This window comes from Triticum aestivum, chromosome 6D, assembly GCF_018294505.1.
Source record: "Triticum aestivum cultivar Chinese Spring chromosome 6D, IWGSC CS RefSeq v2.1, whole genome shotgun sequence".
In the NCBI taxonomy this organism is placed as follows: Eukaryota; Viridiplantae; Streptophyta; class Magnoliopsida; order Poales; family Poaceae; genus Triticum; species Triticum aestivum.
In genome coordinates this window covers 23,467,463-23,489,884 of record NC_057811.1, presented here as the reverse complement: position 1 = coordinate 23,489,884, position 22,422 = coordinate 23,467,463, and the positions used below count along the sequence as shown (strand labels likewise).

At 47.3% G+C, this 22,422-nt stretch overlaps 2 pseudogenes; one reads left to right on the top strand and one right to left on the bottom strand.

Moving 5' to 3' along the window:
* Positions 1-4,676: 4,676 nt before the first annotated feature.
* LOC123142351 (disease resistance protein RGA2-like) lies at positions 4,677-10,875 on the bottom strand (annotated as a pseudogene).
* Positions 10,876-14,909: 4,034 nt separating this feature from the next.
* LOC123142350 (uncharacterized) lies at positions 14,910-22,298 on the top strand (annotated as a pseudogene).
* The last annotated feature ends 124 nt before the right edge of the window (positions 22,299-22,422 follow it).

The window sequence follows — 22,422 nt, the reverse complement described above, 5'->3', positions numbered from 1 at the left end:
AGAAAGGTTGCTGGAATGCCATCTTATTTCTACTAGCTTATGTTTTTCTTTCTTTCAATTTATGTACCTCCAATGATTTCCTCCAATCATGTACCTCCAACGCACATGGCGCGGCGGTTTTTCATGTTCTTTTTTCTGTACTGGTTTCCGGTTTTCCTTACGATTTATTTCTTGTTATTTCTTCTTTTTTTACTGTTATAAATCTTTCAAATTTTGTTCCTCTTTCTTAAAAGATGTTGCAAAATTAAGGGAAATCGTTCATAATTTAAAAACATGTTCAATAAATGTTTGCGTTCTCAAAGTTTGTTCGGGAGTTTCAAAAAATGTTTGGCTTTTCACAAAACTATTCACAGATTCAAAAAAATGTTCGCATTTTATAAAAAACTGTTTACTAAACATATTTTGGATTGTAAATTTTGTTCATGATTATCCAAAAAAAATTAGAAACATGAAAAAATTATGAAACTATGAACATTTTTTTCAAAAATACAAAGCTTTTTTGGAATTGGAAAAACACAGAAATTTATAAAAATTGAATATATTTGATAATTCAATAGTTTCTGTTACTTCCGGACTTTTTTGAATTTTAAATTTTTTAAAAAATATGAACAATTTTCAAAAATGGCAAACTTTTCTTGGAAACATGGATTTTTTAAAATTTCAGTTTTTTGAGAAAACAAATATATTTATAAAAAATACAAACAATTTCTGAAAATATATACATGTTTTGAAAAAAAATCCATATATTTTTTTGAAAACATGGATTTGTTTGAAATCTTAAACAGTTTTTAAAAATTATATTGAACATTTTCAAAGTTTGTGAATGGTTGGAAATAGAAAAAGAATAAAAATAAAAGTAAAAGGAAAAATAGAACAAGAAAAAAAATGAAAATTAAAGAGAAAAAAAAGCCTGTGTATTTCAGCGAAATGGGTCGGCGTAGTGCGCACAGTCCTGTCTGCGTTTTGGCGAATATTTGCCGCGAGATCTATATATTGTTCACTTATGGATGCTATTTCGCGCTACAAACCATATTTGGATGCTACGTAGCGCTGTAAACCACCACGTAGCGCTGCAAACCAACGCATCAAAGTCTGGTTCATGTTTAACTAGTAAGGCGTGGCCAATTTGAGGGAGAAAGGAGCCGGTTTGTGTGGTGGTTCTCTGGGTTTTTTGTTTTTTTTCGCCGGTTTTGTCAATACACACTTCTACTCAAGCATGATTAGTACCCCAACGCACCTTCTTTGGATACAAAACACGGATCGCTGCACGCAAACGGTTGATCATAAATCAGAGTTCTATGCCACTCTATCAAGTCTTACACAAGCAAGCAACGTCAGACGAATAGTTACCTTAGTTCACAAGCCACAGTTCACGATCTACGAAAGAGAGCTAACAGTTGATTACACAGTTCACGACGTATCTCCATACACATATATATTCTGAACAGGTAGAACACGAATGGATATGAATTATTCAAATGCATTAGAATCTGAACAGGTCCAAATCTACACTCGAACACGAGGCCAAGCAGGGGGAGGCCGTGAAACGACGGGGGCATCTTCAAGACTTGCGGTTATGAATTCTCCCTTCTGTTTAATAAACAAAAGGAAGACAATGATACATGATGACCTGCAAGGAAATTCTCTGAGTTTAGAAGAGGTGAAGTCAGGAGTAATTCAAAAACATATGAGGCGCATATATATAATGAAACAAAGAATTCACCTTTTGCTGGATTCATCTCAACAGTCCGACAGGGCTTGTTCACGGCCGAGTTTTGTTCGCAGTTACAGCAGTAAGTGATCCTGATCCAATGTCCTGTACACACAGAAGCAGATCAGTACTTTTTCCGTTATTTTCCATCTGAAACTATCACTGTTGGAATATTAGGCAAGTTCATGATTAATTCCAGTAAATAATTCATAACTAGAAGAGATACTAACATGCAATAATCTAGCAAACTAGAAGAACAACAAGACATGCATAACAGCAGCAAACACGTAACAATAGTTGTAGAGACAGACATGAACAGAGGATGTTGGACGTACTGATCGTTAGCTATTATGGGTGCGACGGTGTTGATGACGATGTTGGCGACGATCTGCTGCTGACGGCGATGAATACGACGATGAGTAGCACCGCCCGACTTGGACGGAAGACGACCCGTGATGACGAATTTGAGCAGTCGCGCACAGCGCTTTCCAAAAACCTAATTCGTCTTCTCCCGGTGCAGGATCGCAAAGACGAACGGTTCCGGAGACCTGCTCTCCCACGCGCCGATGCACGCCGGCGTTTGGGATGGAGTAGACTACGACGGCGGCGCAAGTTGTGAGATGAGGCAAAACCCTAGGTGTGTTTCGGTGTGTCTCTGGCCGCAGCCGGTAGCAGTATATATATTAGGACCAGAAGCGGTATTGTGTCGCGATCACAATCCCAAACCGACTCGGTTTCTAATTCGTATACTTACCGGACAAGAAATCAAAAACTTGTCTGCCAAGACATAAAAATAAAACGGCAAAAGGAAGCTGCGCTCCTGCAAAAGGAGACGGACCGGATTTCGGCGGACCATTCACGTGCAGCCACGCCACGCCCCGACGAGGCGAGGCGAGCGAGCGCGTGTGGTTTTCCCTTTCTCTTCTCACACATCACTTAGAGTGGTGGAGAGAACCCACCATATAAAGAGGTCCAACTCTTCTTCAACTTCCGGGGTGGGACTAAACTTAGCACCACCACTTGCCATTTTACACATGGGATTTGAGATTTCAGAAATTGCTATGGACCTAGCCCATTAATTCTAACAATCACAAGTTTTGAATAACAAGGCATCCTTTCACGATGCAAGAGAAACAATTACGTGGCAATGCATATGAAACTATAGCTGTTTCTTCATGCAAGGATTATGTAAGAATTACATTTTAAGACAAAAACTCCTATCGCATGTTGCTTGCTATACGATTTTTATGCTCCAATTAATCAAACGAGAAATCAATCATAAGAGTTAGTTTAATATTTTCTATGATGCAATCCATGTGTTTCTGGTTGGAATTTGCAGTCAGCATGCGATCCTATTTCAAGTAATGAACCAGCTGATCCCAAAAGTGAGGATTACAAGATTATATTATGGGAAACAAGGTGTCATATTAATACACACACAAAAACAAGATTATATACAAAAAATGGACGCTTCTGCATGGGAGAAGCTTTAAAGAAATTAAGAAAATCGAGAAGAGAGCTTTGCACCATTTGCTATATTACTAGAAAGAAAACAGTACTGCTATAAAGTTGTGGATACCAAGCAGAGGGAGCTATCGAAAAGTATAAAGAAGATTGGCAAGCCAGACTAAACACAGGTGTAGAGAAATAAGAAACTAAATCGAAGCCAAAAGTCACTCCAGCATAAAAAAACAAGCTGCTGAGCACAATGTATCGCCACCAGCACCCCAGCTTGTCAGAATGCATTGAGTGCTTGTAATTCAACATCTCCAGTCGTTTTTTCTTTTTTGCGAGAAACATCTCCAGTCTTCATTAAACTAGCTGAAGGAGCAAGCCCTCCAGGGGATGGACGCCCCAAAGGAGGGAGGGCCACCTGGAGAGAACGAGGAGTCACAAGAGAGAGCAGATCTATGATCTCAATCATCAAGACTTCCAACTGATTCAAGGAAATGAAGGGAAGCAGAGCACAACACAGATATGGGCACCGATAGGCAATGATAGAGCAGCGTGGCACAACCACGCACCAGTGGCAAGGGACAGATCAAGCTGTGGATCACATAAGGAACTGGGGAGTCAGGGTGGACGGGACGAGCGGGCTTCTGGCCCGGACCGCGGCCCGTTATGGACCGGACCGTACGGTCCTGGCTCGCTGGATAAGATGGTCGGTCCGGTCCGTCAAAACGAGACCGAAATTCGGTCGGTCCGGTCCGGTTAAAGCTCGGTCCGGCTCGGAGGACCGAAGGCCCAGCCCAATTAAAGCAATCAGAAGAGCCCAAACACATATATTGTGCCTGCGTGACCTAGCGAACTGCCACTGCCTCCTCTTCCTCGCACGCGCCGCCCCTCTTCCTTCCCTGCGCCGCCATCTTCCTCGCCTTCCTCTCCCCGGCACAACCTCGCGCCGCCACGCCTCTACCTCTCGCCGTCGTCCCCTCGCGCAGCTGCTCCCCCTCTCTCCCTCGCGCCACCACGCCTCTGCCTCGCGCCGTGCTGCTCCCTCTCTCTCCCGTGCCTTTCTCTCGCGCCGCCGTGCATCAGGTGCTTCTTCTCCGGCTCCGGCCACCGTGCTGCTACTCCGACCACCTGTCCGATGTCCTGGGCCCACATGGCAGTGACTGGACGTCGCCAAGACCGTGAGGACCGCCGGTCCGCAGCGAGCTTCATGCCAGCCGGTCCGGTCCCTGAAATCAGGACCGCTGCACAGCTCGGTCCGGTCCGGCCTGGACCGCCGGCGTCCGGTCCAAACGGCGGCTCGGACCGGAACCGGACCGGCCCGGACCGTGTCCACCCCGACTGGGGAGACGCAAAAAGGAGAGGGCAAGTGGTCACAGCTCAGAATGAGGATGCACCCTCGCCGAGAAGGAGTGCAATGGGGAGCCCACTGGATCAGCGATGGGGCGGTCAGATCTAACACAAGAATAGGACCACATGAGTTAAAGACATCACGGGCGCCGAAGAAACGCAGCTAAGTGGCCCCGCCGCCACCAAAGGAAGGCCGATAGCCACCCTCGGCAGTGGCGAGGGCGAGGAAGGCGAGGAGGACGTTGAGCCTTGGCTGGCGGTGGGGATCACCCCAGGAGCCTTAAATTTATTCACTACACGGATACTCCATCATGAAATCGAAACATAATAAAATCTATGCTAATATCCTGGAAAAAAAAGGCAGTACATACCCTATCTTCGATGTGAGCGAGGTTCATCTCATTTTCCTCTGATTCGCACCACCTCTCTAGTTGAGGGCACTCAAAAATTACCAGTTTCTGAAGGTTGGTGAGTTGTTGTACGCCCTCAGGCAAAGACCCGATGCCCTCACTACGACTGATCACAAGAATCTTGAGACAAGTTAATTCTATCAACCAACACGGCAATGATGACATGCTGTTACACCTGCCCAGATGTAGCTCTTGTAGCTTTGTCAGTTTTCTCATGTTCTCATCCAATTCCTTTAGCCCTGCGTATCCAACTATGTACAACCTCCCGAGGGATGTGAGCTCACCCAACCATTTTGGCAGATCTTCATGTTCCTTGGCTGTTAGGTACAGAACTGTGAGGGAAGATAGATGTCGGATGATCTCTGGTGTGCCGGTCAAATCACCACACCCTTCTATCCTTAATTCAGTGAGGCCAGTGAGGTGGCCAAGCAGTCTCCACTGATGCAGAGGCAGCTGACAGTTTACAACAGACAGTTTAGTAGTTACCAGAAAAGAAGGGCCAGTGTGTGACATAGTACACTCTCCCCATGATGACAGTGCGGTATCACTGTCAACTATATGCCAATGTTTAGCTTTTAGAAGGAAAAAGTTTCATCCTCAAGTTGGGGCAATGTCTTATTTCCAAAGATGGTGATCTAGTGTCGCGCTTTAGAAAATCTTTATTAAAGGTCAAGCAAATAACATCTTATATTAAAAGAAAACATTACTAAGGTAACATTTGGGTACGTAAAGGTGAGTGAGGAAACATATAGGAAAACTAATCATTGCAAGAGAAGTAGAAAAAAGATATTGCCTCAGAAAAACAAATGATTCTTTTCCAGAGCTTAGAGTCAAAATGACTCCCAAGAAAAGGCGAGGTGGGCTAAGAAGGCTAGGAAAGGAAGTCACAGGGGAGAAAGGGAGGCTGAAGCCCATCTCAGTCAGTTCACTGGGCTACAGCCCGTGGTCTATTGCAGAGCCTTATCCGCCACGTCACGACCTACCCGGTCAACGCCGCGGCTTGACAGTTCCGTGAGGCTCCCCGAGAAATCTGATGCATTGCAAACACGAGAGCAATTTGACAAATCAAGATGCACCAAATTTTTTTAGCTTTCCGAAGGACTCTGGGAGTTGTTCAATTCCCGAACAACCAGATAAATCAAGATACATCAGACCTTCAATTTCTCCAATTGACTGTGGCAGTGTCAAGATGGCAGAAGAATCACGGAGACTGAGGTAATTTAGTTTTGATAGACTGGTGATACTATTAGGAATCGTTGCATCTTGTATTCCTGGAGCATTAAGATACCTCAACCGTTTCAATCGACCAATAGAATCTTGCAACTTATGTATGGGGCACTGGCTTAAGTCCAAGACACGTAGGGACTTAGTAGATGCAAATGCAGCATCATGGAGTCCAATTTCAGCAGCGTGCACAAAATGGAGTGCTCTTATCCTGGTTGACTCCAATGGCTTGCTACAATCATCGAGCAATGCATAGTGGCAGTTGCTTCCCCCAAGGTTGCCATCTTGTCTAGCGACAAGAATTTCATCGTCCATTACTGATCTGGCTAGATCGTGCACAAGATCGTGCATGGTGAATAATGTAACTTCGTCAGGATGCACTCTGGCAGTCTGCAACAATAGCAATTAGCAATGTCAGATTTGCAGTAGCACATATAGTATATACTATAATGTCGATGAAGGTATGCCCTTGTGCAGTTCAATTGATTGGATTTCACTAATAGAACAAATATGGAAGTATGCCCATGTATCATTTTCGGCTACGGAGGCCAACTGTCACTGCTCAACGATGCCACCCCTTCCACTCCCTCGCCCGCTCCATCCCAACCAGCAACTCGCCTTCAATGGCGTCTTAATTTTCTGAACTTGTTCATCCTGTTCATAGCGACGGGAATGAGAGGAGAGAGACTAGAAGAGTCAGGGGGAGAAGGTAAAGGGGAAATGCGAAAGGGGGGAAGTGAGGGGGAGGGGGAGGACGAGGAAGAGGCCAGAGACTCTGCTCGGATTGGGCTGATAGCGGACTGAGATCCGGTGCCTTGGCACACACAAGGCACACGTGAACAGTGCAATGCCTTGAGGGCATCTCCTGGCCGTTGGATATACAAGCGACGGTCCGATGAACATCAAGAGTCACCGCTACAGTACATCGCTACAGGACCAACACACTGAAATCTGGAACCTTGATTTCCGATCTAACGGCTTAAAGCTCAAGGCATTGCACTGTTCACGTGTGCCTTGTGTGTGCCAAGGCACCGGATCTCAGTCCGCTGATAGCATGGGTGAGACGATTGAGGAAGAAGATGATGCAAGAGCATGGCATGGCCATGTGGCAGCCTGCTTGCAAGCCCACATCTGCATCAATGGCGATGAACCCAGCTTTTAATCCTGGCCAAGTAAGGGAAAATCCGGCAAGTCCTCTGACAAGGGTAATCTACCAAAATTAAAGGTTTCAAGTTAAAATTCATTGGGACAATAGTTTAATGTTGATCGTTACCCAGAGCCAATAATTTAGGTCTATTCTAATCTGTTTTCTGCAAAGTATTCCGATGACAAATAGATTTAGCCAGTTCCACATACATCTCGGCAAGCCATGTGCTTTGCCATAAAAGCCATCTCAAAAGCTAACAGGTAGCTCAGATTGATTTAATTTAAAACACTTTGTCGTATTCCTTTCGTTCTTAGATAATTGGTCTATTGTAATGTATCCATATGGGATCCTCTCTTCATTAAAATATTACAGGGTTCATACTAAAATTTACTCAGAAAATAATACAAAATTCATACTATAATTTACTCATACTTAACTAATGGTTAAGATTCAAGGTGTATGATGGTGCGTACATGGAGGTGCATGGTAGATGTGTGCATATAAATCGGCCATTGATAATACATGGATTTCATGGGAGAGTTACAGGGAAAAAAGATTTGCATAAGCTTTCAGAATCTTCTCCTTTTCCACAAATAGCTTCTGAAGAGAAATGTGTATCATCACCGTTATCATATTTTTGATACTTGCATTGCCTTCCGTACATTATCATATATTTCTTTTAGTTAGAAAGATATTCTATAATGGCATACTGGCATTACTTTTTGGAGTGTGTTGTGAACTGAATTAAACACTTAAACCCTTGATATATTACCTTGCCATTTTTCGTACAAAGAATCTGTTGCCATTTCAATATCACAGAACATGCATGTGTACTACAGAAATATGCATTATGTGAGTTGCCTAACAACAGTACAAAGAAAACAACTATACTGTTCAATTGTACGTCACTTAGTCATGTCGAAACTAACCAGTCATGACTTTGAATGTTCAAGGAACGACGACAGACCCAAAAGCTCCGTAATGTATTTTTCGCCGAGCTGACGACTGTAGGATGTTCTTGTTGGCTTAATAAAATCAAGAGAAACCCACTGGTGAATTAGATCATCCTTAACAATCTTGTGACCTTTTGGAAAGATTGCACAGTAGGCAAAGCACAGCTTCAAATACGAAGGCATGGAACTATAACTTAACCTCAAGGATGCCATCACGTGTCTTGAAGATGTATCTTCTGACTCTAAAGCAGATAGAGTCCATATATCATTGTCTCTCACTGACTCCCATTCACGAGATGTTGGCATAGAATTCAACATGTACCCAAGTGACTGAGCTGCTAAACCCACACCTCCACATTTCATTGCAATGTCCATCCCAATCTGCTCCAACTGACCTTTGTCATCTTTATCTTCAAAGCCACTTTTGTGCTTTATTATAGCCCAACACATATCATTTGTCAGTGGTGCTAATTTGTGTGGACGGATTGACATTTTCTTTGCAATGCCTTCGTTACGTGTGGTTACAATAACAACCACCTTGCTGCCCTTCTCAGCCGTTAACAAAGTCTTCAGATCACCCAAAAGAAAATCACTGCCCTCCCACAGATCATCTAAAACAATCAGAATCTTCTGCTTTTCAGCAAATAGCTTCTGAAGAGAAATGCGTATCATCTCCCTGTGAGTGAGTTGACTGTTATTCCCTGAAAGTTGTGATATTATAGAATTTCCAACGTTTGTCAAATCCAATGTCTGAGACACATAAACCCACACCCTTGAGTAGTCATGGAACCGGGAATTATAATGGTAGATCATTTTGGCCATGGTTGTCTTGCCTAGGCCTCCAATACCATGCATAGCAAGAAAGGTGGTCTGCTCTGTAACGCTCTTAGATAAAGAAGTCAGTATTTTCTCTTCCTCATCGGTCCTCCCGATGATCTGTGCCTCTGGGATCCATGATGTTGTTACCCGTCCATCAGTAACTTTTTGATCATTGGCACCAGTCCCTGCCATTAAGTTGAAGGCCTTGTGTTGAGCTGTGATCTCCGCCACATGCTCTCTCATGTCTTCATCTTATTAGCCATTTTAATCTTGGGAATAGTTGTGAGAAATGGAATCACAACTCCCAATTTCTTCTTGCGGGAGACCTGCAAGAGATATTTCGGTTGATATGTTAGTAGTACTTGGCTGTATGGCTGGAGGCACGTTTTGTTATTATGAATCCTAATTTCGGCCTGGCAAAAACGGTTAGGGCATATAGTCGAGCATATTTCTACTTTGTACGATCTTCGAGAATAATCAATAAAATGACCGCATGCAAGTAGGGCAAGAACACCCTGACTTTCTGAGCCTGACAGCAAGCAAGTAGGGCAAGAATGGAGAAGAGGGTTTGGAGCTGGAGCTACCTTCCGTGTTACTTGGAAATCGTCGAGCAGGTCGGAGATGGCGTACATGGCGTCCTTGAGCCGCTTGAGCCACAGACGGACCTCGTGGTCGGTGATGGCCCGCCTCTCGGCGTCTAGCAGTACCGCCTCCACGCACTCGAGCGTCTCCTTCATGCTCCGCAGGTCCTTGTCGAACTTGCGATGCAGCTTGATCTGGCCGCCGAGAACGGATCCGATCTGATCCCCAACCACCTTGAGGAGGGCAGAGGCAATCAAAGCGTGGCCGAAGCTCTGGCCTCCCCCAGGCCATTGCGTTTTGCCGCAACTTGACAGCACAGGAATCAGCAAGGTGGGATACTTTGCTCGACCTGATCTCTCCCGTGACGCTCTTTGAGGAGCCTGACAGGGTGTCGTGGCACCTCAACACCTCTGGGAAATTCACCGTCAAGTCCTTATACCACAAACTGTGCCAAGGGGCGGCTCAGCGAGAGGTGAAGGGACTATGGCAAGCCCGCGTTCCGCTAAAGATTAAGGTCTTTCTCTGGCAGCTGCTCCGAGACCAGCTACCTACGTCCATCAATATAGCAAAACGGAACGGCCCGCCCACGGGTCCCTGTGTGTTATGTGGGGATCCAGAGGACGCGAACCATGTTTTCTTTCGATGCCCCCTCGCACGGTTTGCTTGGAGCGCAATGCGTGAGGCAGCCGGGTTCACTTGGGACCCGCGATCCTCCTCTGACCTTCTGGACTTGGTTGACACGGTTCAGGGTCAGCCCAAACGGGTGCTTTGGGCTAGTACTGGGGCGATGCTATGGTCCTTATGGCTCACTCATAATAAATTTACCATCGAAGGATCTTTTCCGTCGCACCCGGCTAATATTATATGCATATGCTCTATCCTCCTGCAGCAGTGGAGTCCGTTGGCGAAGCAGAAGGACTCTGACAGCTTCAAGCACGCTCAAGAACGACTCCGTCAGGTCTACGTGGCGGCTAGGGAGCCGACTCAGCCCACCTGAGGGTGGGCGTGTTTCATTTTGTCTTGCGAGCCTGCGCGCTCATCTTTAGGCCATGGCCTTGTAATACGCTCGCAATCCGGCTTTGAACCCTTCCAGTTACTAAACTTCACGTATGCCGTGGGCTTTTGGTTAGGCCCGTGTAATGAGTTTTTGTCGTAACTCTGCCTGTTCTATTGTGGGCTCCTAGCGTCTTCGTTCTAAAAAAAAATCAAGCCCCCAAGCTGCGCCATGGCGCCTCCTGCTCCCGCAGATCCCCCGGGATGCGAGGGGGTAGTCGGATCTAACTGCAGATCTATATGCGGTCAGCAATTGGGCGCTTCACATCCTGCCCGGAGCAATGAGAGAGGTGTGCCTCTGCTTTTCCCCTACCTCCATTATTGAAGCGAAGAGAGGAAACGGGTCTGCGTGTGGTAAGTCTAAGTCCAGAGGACCCATCCGGCCATTCCCATACTTTTCTGATTTATAGCTTCTTCTTTCTTTGTTTTTTGCATTTTTGCCGTGTTTTGACCTCTGAAGTACCCCCAGCCCACCAGGGGTTTAAATCCTGATGCTCGCATTTATTCCTGAATTTATTTTAGGATTTCCGGCGATGTGCTTTCAGTGGGAGGAGACGTTCCCGTCGACGACGAGATGACTACGGTGACTTCGTAAATTTCAAGATGATATGCCGGTTCAGTCTTTCGAAGGTGCTCATAGGGGTAGAGGGTGTGTATGCGCGTTAATAGGGGTGAGTGTATGCACGTGTATATGAGCGCTTGCGTCTGTACTGTGTTCAAAAAAAAGTACACCGTTAATATTTTTCTAGAACCACCGTCAAGGCATTTTATTCATCTTGGCGGGACATATCTAACAGAACAACCTCAAACATCACTCGAGGGCGAACGCGAGCGCGCCGCCGGGCCACAAACATCTTCGACCCCTCGCCGCCGCTGGAGGCTGGCGCCGGCCAAGTCCGAGCCGCAGCCAAGGATGGCGGCGGCGGGGTCGTTTTGCCCTGGGAGAGGGTGCGATCTGGGCTTTGGCCCGCGATGGTCTTCCCCAGCGCAGCGACACCTTTAGCAGCGAGGCGGTGGCTCATCAACATCCCCCCGCCCTACGGTGGCTACCGGCCGGCCATGGGGCTTTGAGGCGACGTCCGGCGAGTCTGGCCCCTACAGGATCCAGATTTGGCATCTGCGGGTCTGTAGAGCCGAAGGGCCTGGGCGGGCCTCGTCCGTCGTTGGTGCTGGCGGTTGGGGTTGCGGCGAGAGGCTAGTTTAGGCAGCTTGGTCGGCGGCTACGGCGTTCGTTATGCGGTTGGCGGCAGCGGCCCGTGCACGAGAGATGGAGGTCTTCGATCAGATCTGGGTGAAAACCTGCTGTTGGCTATTGCCAATGGCCGACGATGGCGACGCTGTCTACGTCGTTCCCTTCCTGAAGGCATCACTGAGGAGAAGTTCAAGGCCACTCTCTGCTACCTCCGGGGGAAACCCTAGATCAGTAGATCGGATGCCGGCGGCTCTTTGGTGTCGTTTCCCCTTGGAGGCGTCATTCTTGGAGGTGCACATGGGCTCGAGGGACTAGAGGACGGCGTCTTTGGTGGAGCGGTGCTTCATCTTACACATCGATGGTGGCGGATCTCGGTGGTGCGGTGCGGTGGCGACTCGGCGTCTGATGCGCGGAGATGGACTCGCACAGAAGGAGGAAGCTGTCTGGCGTCATGGTGGCATTGATGGCAGAGAGGTCTGGCAAGGTCGGTGCTTCAGTTCTGCTCTAAGGATGGACCGAGGGATGATGGAGGTGACGGCCCTTGCAGCGTGCGGTGCTCATTCGGAGTGTGCCAGACCGGTGTGGGACCCAATCTAGGTAGTGGCTTGGATGGGACACCCGGCTTTTGATGTTAGGCTTTGGTGCGATGTCTGCTTGGTATTAGGCCCGGACATTCGGCACGCCTTCATCAAGAGGATATGAGTAGCAACGGTGTTGCCAAGATGGTGGCTTCAGGCTTATTGATGTATCACCTTATATGGTCTTTGTGAATAATTAATAATATGGCTGCATTCATCATCCAGATGCAGAGGCCGGAGGTACATCCTCCTTTTCTAAAAACAAAACTGAACAACCTCAATGAGAGAATCAGGAGTTAAGAGATGTAGAGACTTAGTATTATGTTAAGTGCAAATTAGGCTCCTCCTCGAGAAAATTAGGCTTCCCCTGCCTCCCGCCGGCTGTCCGCCTTATCTCCGGTGGCCTTAGGGCCAGGGCGGCGCGATGGATCTCCACCCTTGCCGGCGGGAGGGCTCTATTTCAGTTGTTTCTTCGCATTTTGTTAGGGTTTGTGTCATGCTCAGGAAGACGAGACGATAGTGGCTCCCTGAAGATGGAATAACGTCCTCCGGCCTAGCCCCCGTTCTGATGATGTGTCTAGAATCATCGGTGGGCGTGTGGAGGCGTGTCTCCGGCAGATCTACCCTTGCTAGATTTTCTCGGATCTGGTCGTAGTAGTTCGTCTAAGTTCGTGTGTTTTCAGGTTGGATTCTTGTGATCTACGCTACTCTTCATCGGCAACGGTTGTTGTTCTACTGCGCTGGTACTATAGGGCCTTAGCACGATTATATTCCGACTGTCTACTACAAAAAAATTTGCTTGGCTCCGGCGAGGGAGGGACAATGACAGCAGGGTGCCTTCAGCTCGCTTCAGTGCTTGTAGTCGTCGATAGGTGATCTACAGATTTAGATGTAATTTTTATTATTTCTGTTGTTCGTTGTACAACCATGATTGAAGATAATAGATCAAAAGTTTTCTCGAAAAAAAGAAAATCAAGAGTTACATGAAAAACTGAGAATCTAATGAAAAGTGCTTTGTTAGCGCAAGTATGGGCAGCTAAATTTGCTTCCCGCATCTCAAACTACTGAAAGTACGGGAAAGAGGTGCGCATCTCCCTCAGAATCATGCCACGAGCAGATTGATCATCATGTTGTTGCCACGATTGATCATCATGTTGTTGCCACGCTAAGAGCATCTACAACCAGACTTGGCAAATCCGATTCTTTAAATGTCTGTGAACAGTGATCGATCACGCCTCGAATTCGCTACTCTACATCCGAGTCTCTCATATTTAAACCCTAAATCCATACAAAACATGCAAAAGAAATCATACGTACTAGATACTACGTACTATCTTAACTAATCTTCATCGTCGAAGATGTCCACGACATCGGTGCCAGGTGCCGGGTGGACGGGCGCATAGGAGGGCTCCAGCTCCTACTCCTCCTCCTCGACCTCATCCATGTAGACGAGCATCTCCTCCTCCTCTACGACGAGCTCCGCCTTCATCTCTTGTCGACGACGGCATCTATCCTTCGCATCCAACTCTGAGCAAAGAGAATCGAGGATGGCTTGCTGATCCGCGTCCCCAGCGTCCCCCACATCCTCCCCCTCCTCAACCTCCTCCCCCAACTCCTCCTCCAGATTCACTACATCAAGAGGTAGCCCCGCGGCGAGTCGGGCTTCGCACCTTGCTCGGATCTGCTCAAGGAGCTGCAGCTGGCGCTCCGGCATTAGAAATGGGTAGCTCCCCACCCTGCGGCGTGGGGGCATGGCTGCTAGTAGTCGCGGACAGGGAGTGGAAAGTGGCAGCGGCAGCGGACAAGAGGAGGAAAATGTGGATGGGTAGGGTTTCGGTGCCGGTGGTCGGCTTAAATAGTCGGGCTAGGCGCCACGTAGCAACATCGGTTCAACAGAGGAGATGAGCTTCAGACCGCCGGGTTTCGGACTGTTTTCGTGTGAGACCCCAGCGTCAGTCCGACATGAAGGACGCGCCCAGGCGCCCCATATCCGCACCATATTTGGGCTGAATATGAGGGGTGTCGACCAGGCCGGGCATTTAAGACCCGTTTGAGACGCCCATCTGAATCAAATTTTCGTGATCGATCAATGACTGGGCCATCCACCCGAGCGTTTGCAGCGGGTTTGCGGCGTCCGGCTGTAGATGCTCTAAGTAGATCGCCTGACTGTCAGTCTTGATGAATGGAGTAATGCTTATGCTGAAAAATGTGTTCATTATCTAATTAATTAGTACCGCCTCACTCTTTTACACGAAGTTCATCAATTTATATATGTCTGAAAATCAGCAACTCGCCTCGAGAAGAGGGTGCAGTGTGAGTCTCGTTTGTCCTAGAGAACAAATAATTAACTCCACAAATTATGTTGGGTGGCTGCACGTGCCAATAAAAAAGAACATGCACGCCACATTATCTGTGCTGGTTGGCCACTAGTTAAAGGGATGGGTGTGCAGTGATGGCGTTGTCTTTAGCTCATGTAACTGCTGGGATCATGGAAAAGTGATGGTGATAACACAATTGACTTTGATTTGGTGGTGCTTCTCGAGTACCAAGTATGGAGCTCCGTGGTGAAAACAAATGTTTGAACTGAGATGGTTTTACCTGACAATGATGATGTTTTTGCATCGTTACCTTGTTGAAGGCATTGCTCGGATATGCTCGGACTTGTTCTTTAGGGTGGATGCTTAGAATTTGGCCCTTCATAGTTGGATCAGGTGACGACGACAATTGAGTGTCGTTTCCTTCATGAAGGCGTTGCTGCTGAAGAACTTTTCTCGTCGTTAGTGTGGTGTCAAAAAGTGGTTGGTGCGGATAAGGTTATTGTTGTAGTTTGTCGATCTCTGTCTTGATCGCTTTTCTTTTTTCCTCGCTTAGGCGTAGCTTTGGTCTTATATGACTTTGCTACTTGTCGACGTGTTTATGTGTGTGTGCGTTGGTGTCGGCTGTGTGCATCCTAGCTACGTAGAGGCCGGGTATGCACTCATTGTGTTTGTATCTTCTTGATGCCTCATTTTGCGTCAATAAAATTCACTCTTTCTAAAAAAAGGACTCGTGGCGATGTGGATTACATGGGAGAGAGTGATTGGCTTGAGCAACAATTGAATTGACACATCTATACAATTATGTAGTGTACGAATAACTTTGAATATAGGGTGTTGGTTGAACTCAATCCGATGGTCAAGAATTGATACATGTCTTGGAGCACTGCAGCAATGTATTTTTTTCCGGTTAGTTTAACTATCATTAGTAAGAAATTTGTATCTTTAACCTTCATCATACTCTTTATAACACAATACTTATCTCGAGCATGTAATATGTAAATGTGAGTTCTGAAGCGACATTGTGTTATAATGATACTATATCACAAGTTATATGCAAAGCAGGTAGAACTCACTAGTAGACATAGTACTAACAGTAAACACACCTTAGTATCATCTGACTCATTTGTTCTCAAACATTCAAGAACCAACTTTTTAAGTTTTAAAAAAATCTGGAAAAATACACAAGTACGTACTTCTAGATGTATATTAGATCTTTGTAAAATTTTCATCACAAAATACATTTGTATGTGCCCTGTACAAAAAAATATTTACTTTTATAGTGAATAGTACATGTGCTAGAAATACGTGATTTCGTCATTTTTGTGTTGCTCGCATAAAAAGGTATTTCGTCATAAAACTTTGACAAACAAGTAGTATACATTCATACGGATATGTATTTTTTTCAGAATTTTTGAAAACTTAAAACTTTAAAGTTTAAAGTTTTCAAATAAGAGGCTCCATGAAGCTGGAGCTCCATTAGGCATTTCCGTTCATCAATTTGCCATAGGACCCTCTCCTATCTAGGCTTGGACCCGTGGCTTTGTGGATGACCCGTTGGGGAAAGGTGGACTCTTGTTAAAGCAACAATCGCACTATCACATACTCCCTTGTAAACTACTCCCTCCGTCCTGAAAAACATGTCGTGCCCGTAGTTCATTGGTGATTTTGCAAAAAAAAAAACTCATAGTTTCCAAACCGTCGCAAACAAGTCCCTCCACCCCCGTCTTCTTCCTCCGCCGTCGCCCGTGCGTCGCTAGGGGCCGGCGCCGCCAAGCTGCGTGATTTGGCGCCCATCAGGAAGTGCTCCGCCTCCGTCATCACGTACCTTCGCCGCCGTCGCCAAGTACCTGCTCCACCGCCGCCGCCCGAACCTAGACAAATCTATATATAGTCTGCATCTAGACAAATCTAAGACAACTAATTCAGACGGCATCTAGACAGGACTGTCTGGACTGAAGTACTCTTTAGCTTTTACCTTAAGAGAAGTTCTTAACAGTAAACACACCTTGGTATCCCCTGTGCTGTATCATGTGGCTCATTTGTTCTTTGTAGTTGCTAATTCTTTCCTTTGTTACTGGATAGCAGAGCAGCGAGGCAGAATCGTATTCTCCACTACCTACAGGCCGCCGGTGCCACTCGACATCTTCTCCTGCCCCTTCCTGCCTTCAACGAGCGCCGACGAGGTTCATCTGACCGATGGCGTGTCCCACAACTACAATGTTCACCACATCCCTCCAGCCGCGCTGAAGACCCTCCTCAAGAATCCCAAATTAATTTGCAGACGAGGGCATAGCTACTGATGCGGACATTGATGCCGGACACATCTCTGGCCTGGTCTTCGTCTCCCAAAGGGACGACGGCCTCGAGACGCTGTACATCGGCCTGCACTTAAATATCGAAAGCAAAGTCAAGGTATTTGCCCTCGCCGACATCTTCGGCACCGCCAATTTTAGCGGCGCGCGCCTGGAGGACAGTGGCTGCATCGGCAGCGGATTTAGTGTGGGTTCCCGCACCGTCGACCACTGTCTCATCTTCGTCTCCACAAAGGAGCCTGTGCATGTACGCCGTGGCCCTTGGACCGTCGTGTACAAAACCAACCTTACAACAGGCAAGACGGAGCGCCTAACTCCACAAGGTATATGCCGATGATGCACAGATGACTGATCCATCCATAAGCTGTCGGCACCCTATTAATCTTCCATCATTCCATGTGACTGGTATGTGCAGGGATGTATGATTTGAGCCCAGCCTCATCACCGTCCGGGAAGATGGTAGCGATGGCATCATTCCAAAGCAAGAGTTGGAACGCGAGTAGCGATGACATCTACGTGATGAACATGGATAGTGAAGGGGGTAAAGGGCTGGCGGCTGGGGCGCAAGCTACTCATCAAGAACGGCGGCTGGCCATCCTGGGGCAACGACAATATCGTCTTCTTCCATCGAGGCACCGACAGAGCCCTTCCCTCGGGCACAGTTGAAGCTGCTTGGGGCGTGTTCCGGTGCAACCTCAGCACTGAGGAGACCGTCCAGGTCACCCCAGGGGAGTTAGACGCGATGACTCCGGCTGCCATCAGCGAGAGCAAGGTAGCAGTGGCGACCATCCGCAAGAAGTCCGAGTTGAGCGAGGTCCGTGTGGAGGCGGCACAGTATCGGCACATCGAGATCTTCCACACAGATGCAGCGGGGGGCCACCTGTGCAGATCACACAGAAGACAAACCCGAAAGACGACCACTACAACCCTTTTGTGCTGGACAGTGCGGTGCGCATTGGACGATACCACCGCATCAGGAGCGACCTCTTGCAGCAGCCGGGAGACCGCGTCTCCGAGATCATGCGCAAGCTGGAGTCTCCGGTGAGGGACGTCGGATTGTTTCGGGTGTCTAGTGTTCTCCCGGCCATCTTCAAAGATGGCTCCAAGCTTGCCTTCGTCGACAACAGCTTGAAGCAGGTGTGGATGGCCGACAGCCAAGGGCTGCGCCAAGTACACCAGGTAAAGGATTCCAACAGCATCTTCTCCCTTGCGTGGAACGCAAACCCGGAAAAGGACACCCTCTACTTCTGTGCCGGACGCTTCAGCACCGACATGGAAGTGGACATCTACTCCCTCATCGGCGCGTCTGAGGTCTCACCCAACGATCGAAATCTCAAAGCTCTCACAAAAAACAGTGGCGGGTTCAACAATGCATTCCCGTCGAGCAGCCCGGATGGAAACAAATTCGTCTTCCGGTCAACAAGGGACGGAGGGGAGAAGACGACAAGAACCTTTACATAACGCCGGACGAAGAGGAGGGTGAATGGGGGGAAGGCAGGCTGACACGGCTGACGGACGGGCCATGGACAGACACCCACTGCCAGTGGTCCCCGACAGGGGACTGGATCGTCTTCTCGTCGACACGTGACTGGGGCATCGACACGCTGGACAACGGCCTGGAGCCATGGGGCTCAGAGAAGTCGGACTACAGCAAGGACTGGCGGTGGCGCACCAAGAAACTCGACAAGAGCCCGGACCAAGGGCACTTCTCCGTGTACCTGGTGAAGGCGACCAACCCAATGGTGGTCATCAGGGTGATGAACAGCAGCGGTCGCATAACCCACCCGGTGTTCAGCCCCGACGGTAGGAGCATCGCTGTGACGGCGGACCTTGCTACGGTGTCCGTGGACCCGGTCTCGCTGCCCAGGTCAAGGTATGCGTGGCGCCCCTACGGTGACATCTTCATGGTGGACATCGACAACCCATTCGACTTCAGCAAGAATAACGTCAAGGGGTTCCGCCGGATCACGCACAGCAGGTACGAGTGCGGGACGCCGGCCTGGACATCAACCTTCGACCCCGGCTTGGACGCATACGCCCACTTGCCGCCAGACATGTTTGTGGGCATGGACCTGCCGCTCCAACTGATGTGACCGGCCGCACTTCAAGGAGTTGGTGCTGACCAATTGTTTTTTTTTTAGGGTAACTAGGGGCTTTATTCAAAGTTCAAAATCTGAGGAATACAAGCAATGTCGGGCAAAACCCCTTGCCACACATGGCGACCCACCGCAAGAGACGCAGCTCCTTTAGCTAGCGAGTGGGCCTCGAAATTATTCTCCCTATAGTCGAAACGGAAAATAACAGAAGGAAAAAAGTTTCTACTAAATTGAATCTTAGGAGCATAAGCTGGCGACCCTCCATTCTTGATGTTTGACATCATCTCCTGACAGCCTGAAGCTATCTCCAAGTCCTGCAAATTTAGGTCCCGAGCAAGGGCTAGAGCCTCGCTACAAGCTAGCGCCTCCAGGCTAGCTGGATCGATCAAGCCTTCATACACCACTGCCGAGGCTCCCAGATAGTTTCCGGCCTTGTTTCTACAAACCACTGCAGCAGCTCCTCTTTCTCCCAAGGTGCTGACCAATTGCTGAGTCAAGGTGTATCCATCAACAAATAAACGGCCTACCGGCTGGCAAGTGAGTTGATCATGCTCTGCCGACCATGAGAATCAAGCTTCTTTTGGCGGGAAGCAAAGCGTGATTTGGTTAATCGGCATGTACTTTGATTCCAGAGATCGATCTGCCAAACACTGTTTTTCTGTCCCCGCAAAAAAAAAACACTGTTTTTCTGCGTATGTATGGCTGTATGCCTCTCAACCGATAAACATGTCCAGTCACTCTCAGTGAGGTCCTGTGTTGGTGATTCAGCACACCTACTGGGGCCGGGAGGGGCTTTCCAGAGTTGCACTCACTCTAGTAAGTTCAGTTTTTAATTCTGCAAGACACTAAAATGTGGAAACTCAAATATCAGGAGATTCAAATTTTCTTCTTTCGGTTGTCGTCATGTTTTTTATTTTAAAAATATTCACTAATTCTGAAAAATATCCATAAAAAATAAAAAATGTTCATAAAGATTCTTGAAATTTAAGAAAATGTTCACAATAATTTTTGAAATTCATGAAATCCATGAATATTTTTAAAAACAATTCTGAACGTTTAAATTGTATTAAGATTTTAAAATTTCAAACAATTTCTATTTTTTCAAAAAAAAAACAGAAGAAAAAACCCGAATTGAAACCTACTAGAGGGTTCCCCAAACCTGTAACAAACCAGATAGGCTTCCAGAAAGTTCCCACAACCATAATGGTACTCCCTCTGTTTCTAAATATAATTATTTTTAGAGATTTTAATATGGACTACATACGGATGTATATATAGATGTAGTGTGTGTAGATTCATTCATGTTACTCCGTATGTAGTCCATATTGGAATGTTAGGAACATAGAGAGTAGAACTTAATAGCTAAATGGGCCAGCCCAGGTCAATTCCCCGCTCGGTACCCTCCGTGTGACAGTTCAACAAGTTGCCACACTGAGCAGGAAATAGGAATTGCGCCATCTAGTTCAAACCAGTGGTCTCGCTGCGATCTATACTACTCCCTCTGGTCCTGTGTGTTATGGCATGCGGACCAGGTAGAAATCTAGTGCCGCTGAGCGATTACCCCTTTTTGGTTCGTTTCCTCCAATCAGCTACTAGTTAGGATCCTCTTAATCAATTTCCCTATTAAGGAGGGCATTTGAAAACTAAGTGATTTCAATACATACGCCAGCACTGAAGGACAAAAAAAGGATTAACCTGCTCCGATCGAGTTGCCTTGATCTCAAAAAGAAGAAGAAAACCCAACGATTGCCTGCTCCGATCGAGGTCAGTTAAATATAGATTAATTAATTGTGACATGCGGGAAAAGTTCACCTCACCATGCCAATGTCAGGCACTGAAATTTTCCCTCGCGAACAAACACACCCCCTACACACACCGAGGAGCTCCAAGACGCTGGTCTCTAACTAGAAAAGTAAATGCTTGAGCTTGAGAAGCTTCTGGCCCGGAGCCCAGGGTGCGAACCAAACACGCTCGGAGCCTACAGTATATGAATGATTTCGGCCTCACGCCCCACGCCTAGCCTTGGGGCCCTGGGGTTTGTCACTGGGAGCTTACGCCCTTAGCTGGGCCGACTATGACTCGTAGGCCTACCCGATGAAGATTCCCTCATCAGTACATATGCAGTGCACACAATCATCTTAAGAAGAATGCAGTGCACACAACGTGATCACATAGTTGAGTCAAATACTTCAATACATACTCAACAGCCAGCAGAAGCATGCAACCCTGCATGTCCTGAGCCTACAATCGTCAGTGAGGTAGGAGCTAGCACGCTGCACTGCGGCCTCATCCCAGGGCGGACGGTGTCGTAGTGCCAACAAGCCACTAACCAGCAGGCAACCACCAGTAGAGAAAGGGCTGGCCACAACTTTTGTTGGTGGTGCGCCATTTCCTATCAACACCAGCACTAGGTTTTTAAATAGTGCTGGTGTTGGCATAACTGGTACACCAGCTTTATAAGGATAGTGCTGGTATGAACATTTTGTGAACACCACCAACATGTGGGTACATTGTGCTGACCAGTTGGAAGATACTGGTGACGTTGGATTGCAATGTACGTCATAGATATGCTATCTAGTGTTATCGTACCTTTTATGAAAATGCCAGCACTAAATTTTGCCCGTATATAGGAGTGTTGGCAGCCCTTTGTTTCTCAAACACATTCACTTCCATTCTACAGAAAATTCTATTCCCTAACTGGCTAGCTCCTCTTAGTTTTTGTTGTTCACCTCTTTGCTAGGTACGTATGTTGTGTGGTAATGGACACACCAAAGCTCATCGAATCGACACGAGCCCCGCGTGACTTCTTAGAGAGGTTTCGAGTTCCGCTTGATGCCACCATCACATTCCAGTGCACCCTCATGAAGATGCCGACGGCCCAACACTTCAATTGTCTTGTCATCAATGAGTGAAACTGCACCTATTTCAGTTGCCCTGGTTCGAAAGCCCTTACAACTGCTTACAAGATGGAAGATGGGGAGAGAGCCAAGTTCTACCTCAAGTACGATTGTGACCAGATCATGGTCTACTATAGGCTTGTTGGCAGCGATGGTTCATTTACTCCAGAGTATGACCCCGAGTCCGCGCGCCGAAAAGTCTAGTTAGCTAGTAGGAATGCATGACCGGCCTCATGTTATTACCCCCTCTATTTAGTTGAACTTGTATATGTGTGATAATTGTACATGCTGGCAGCGATTGTTGAACTTAAATGTTCTTATTTGCGTC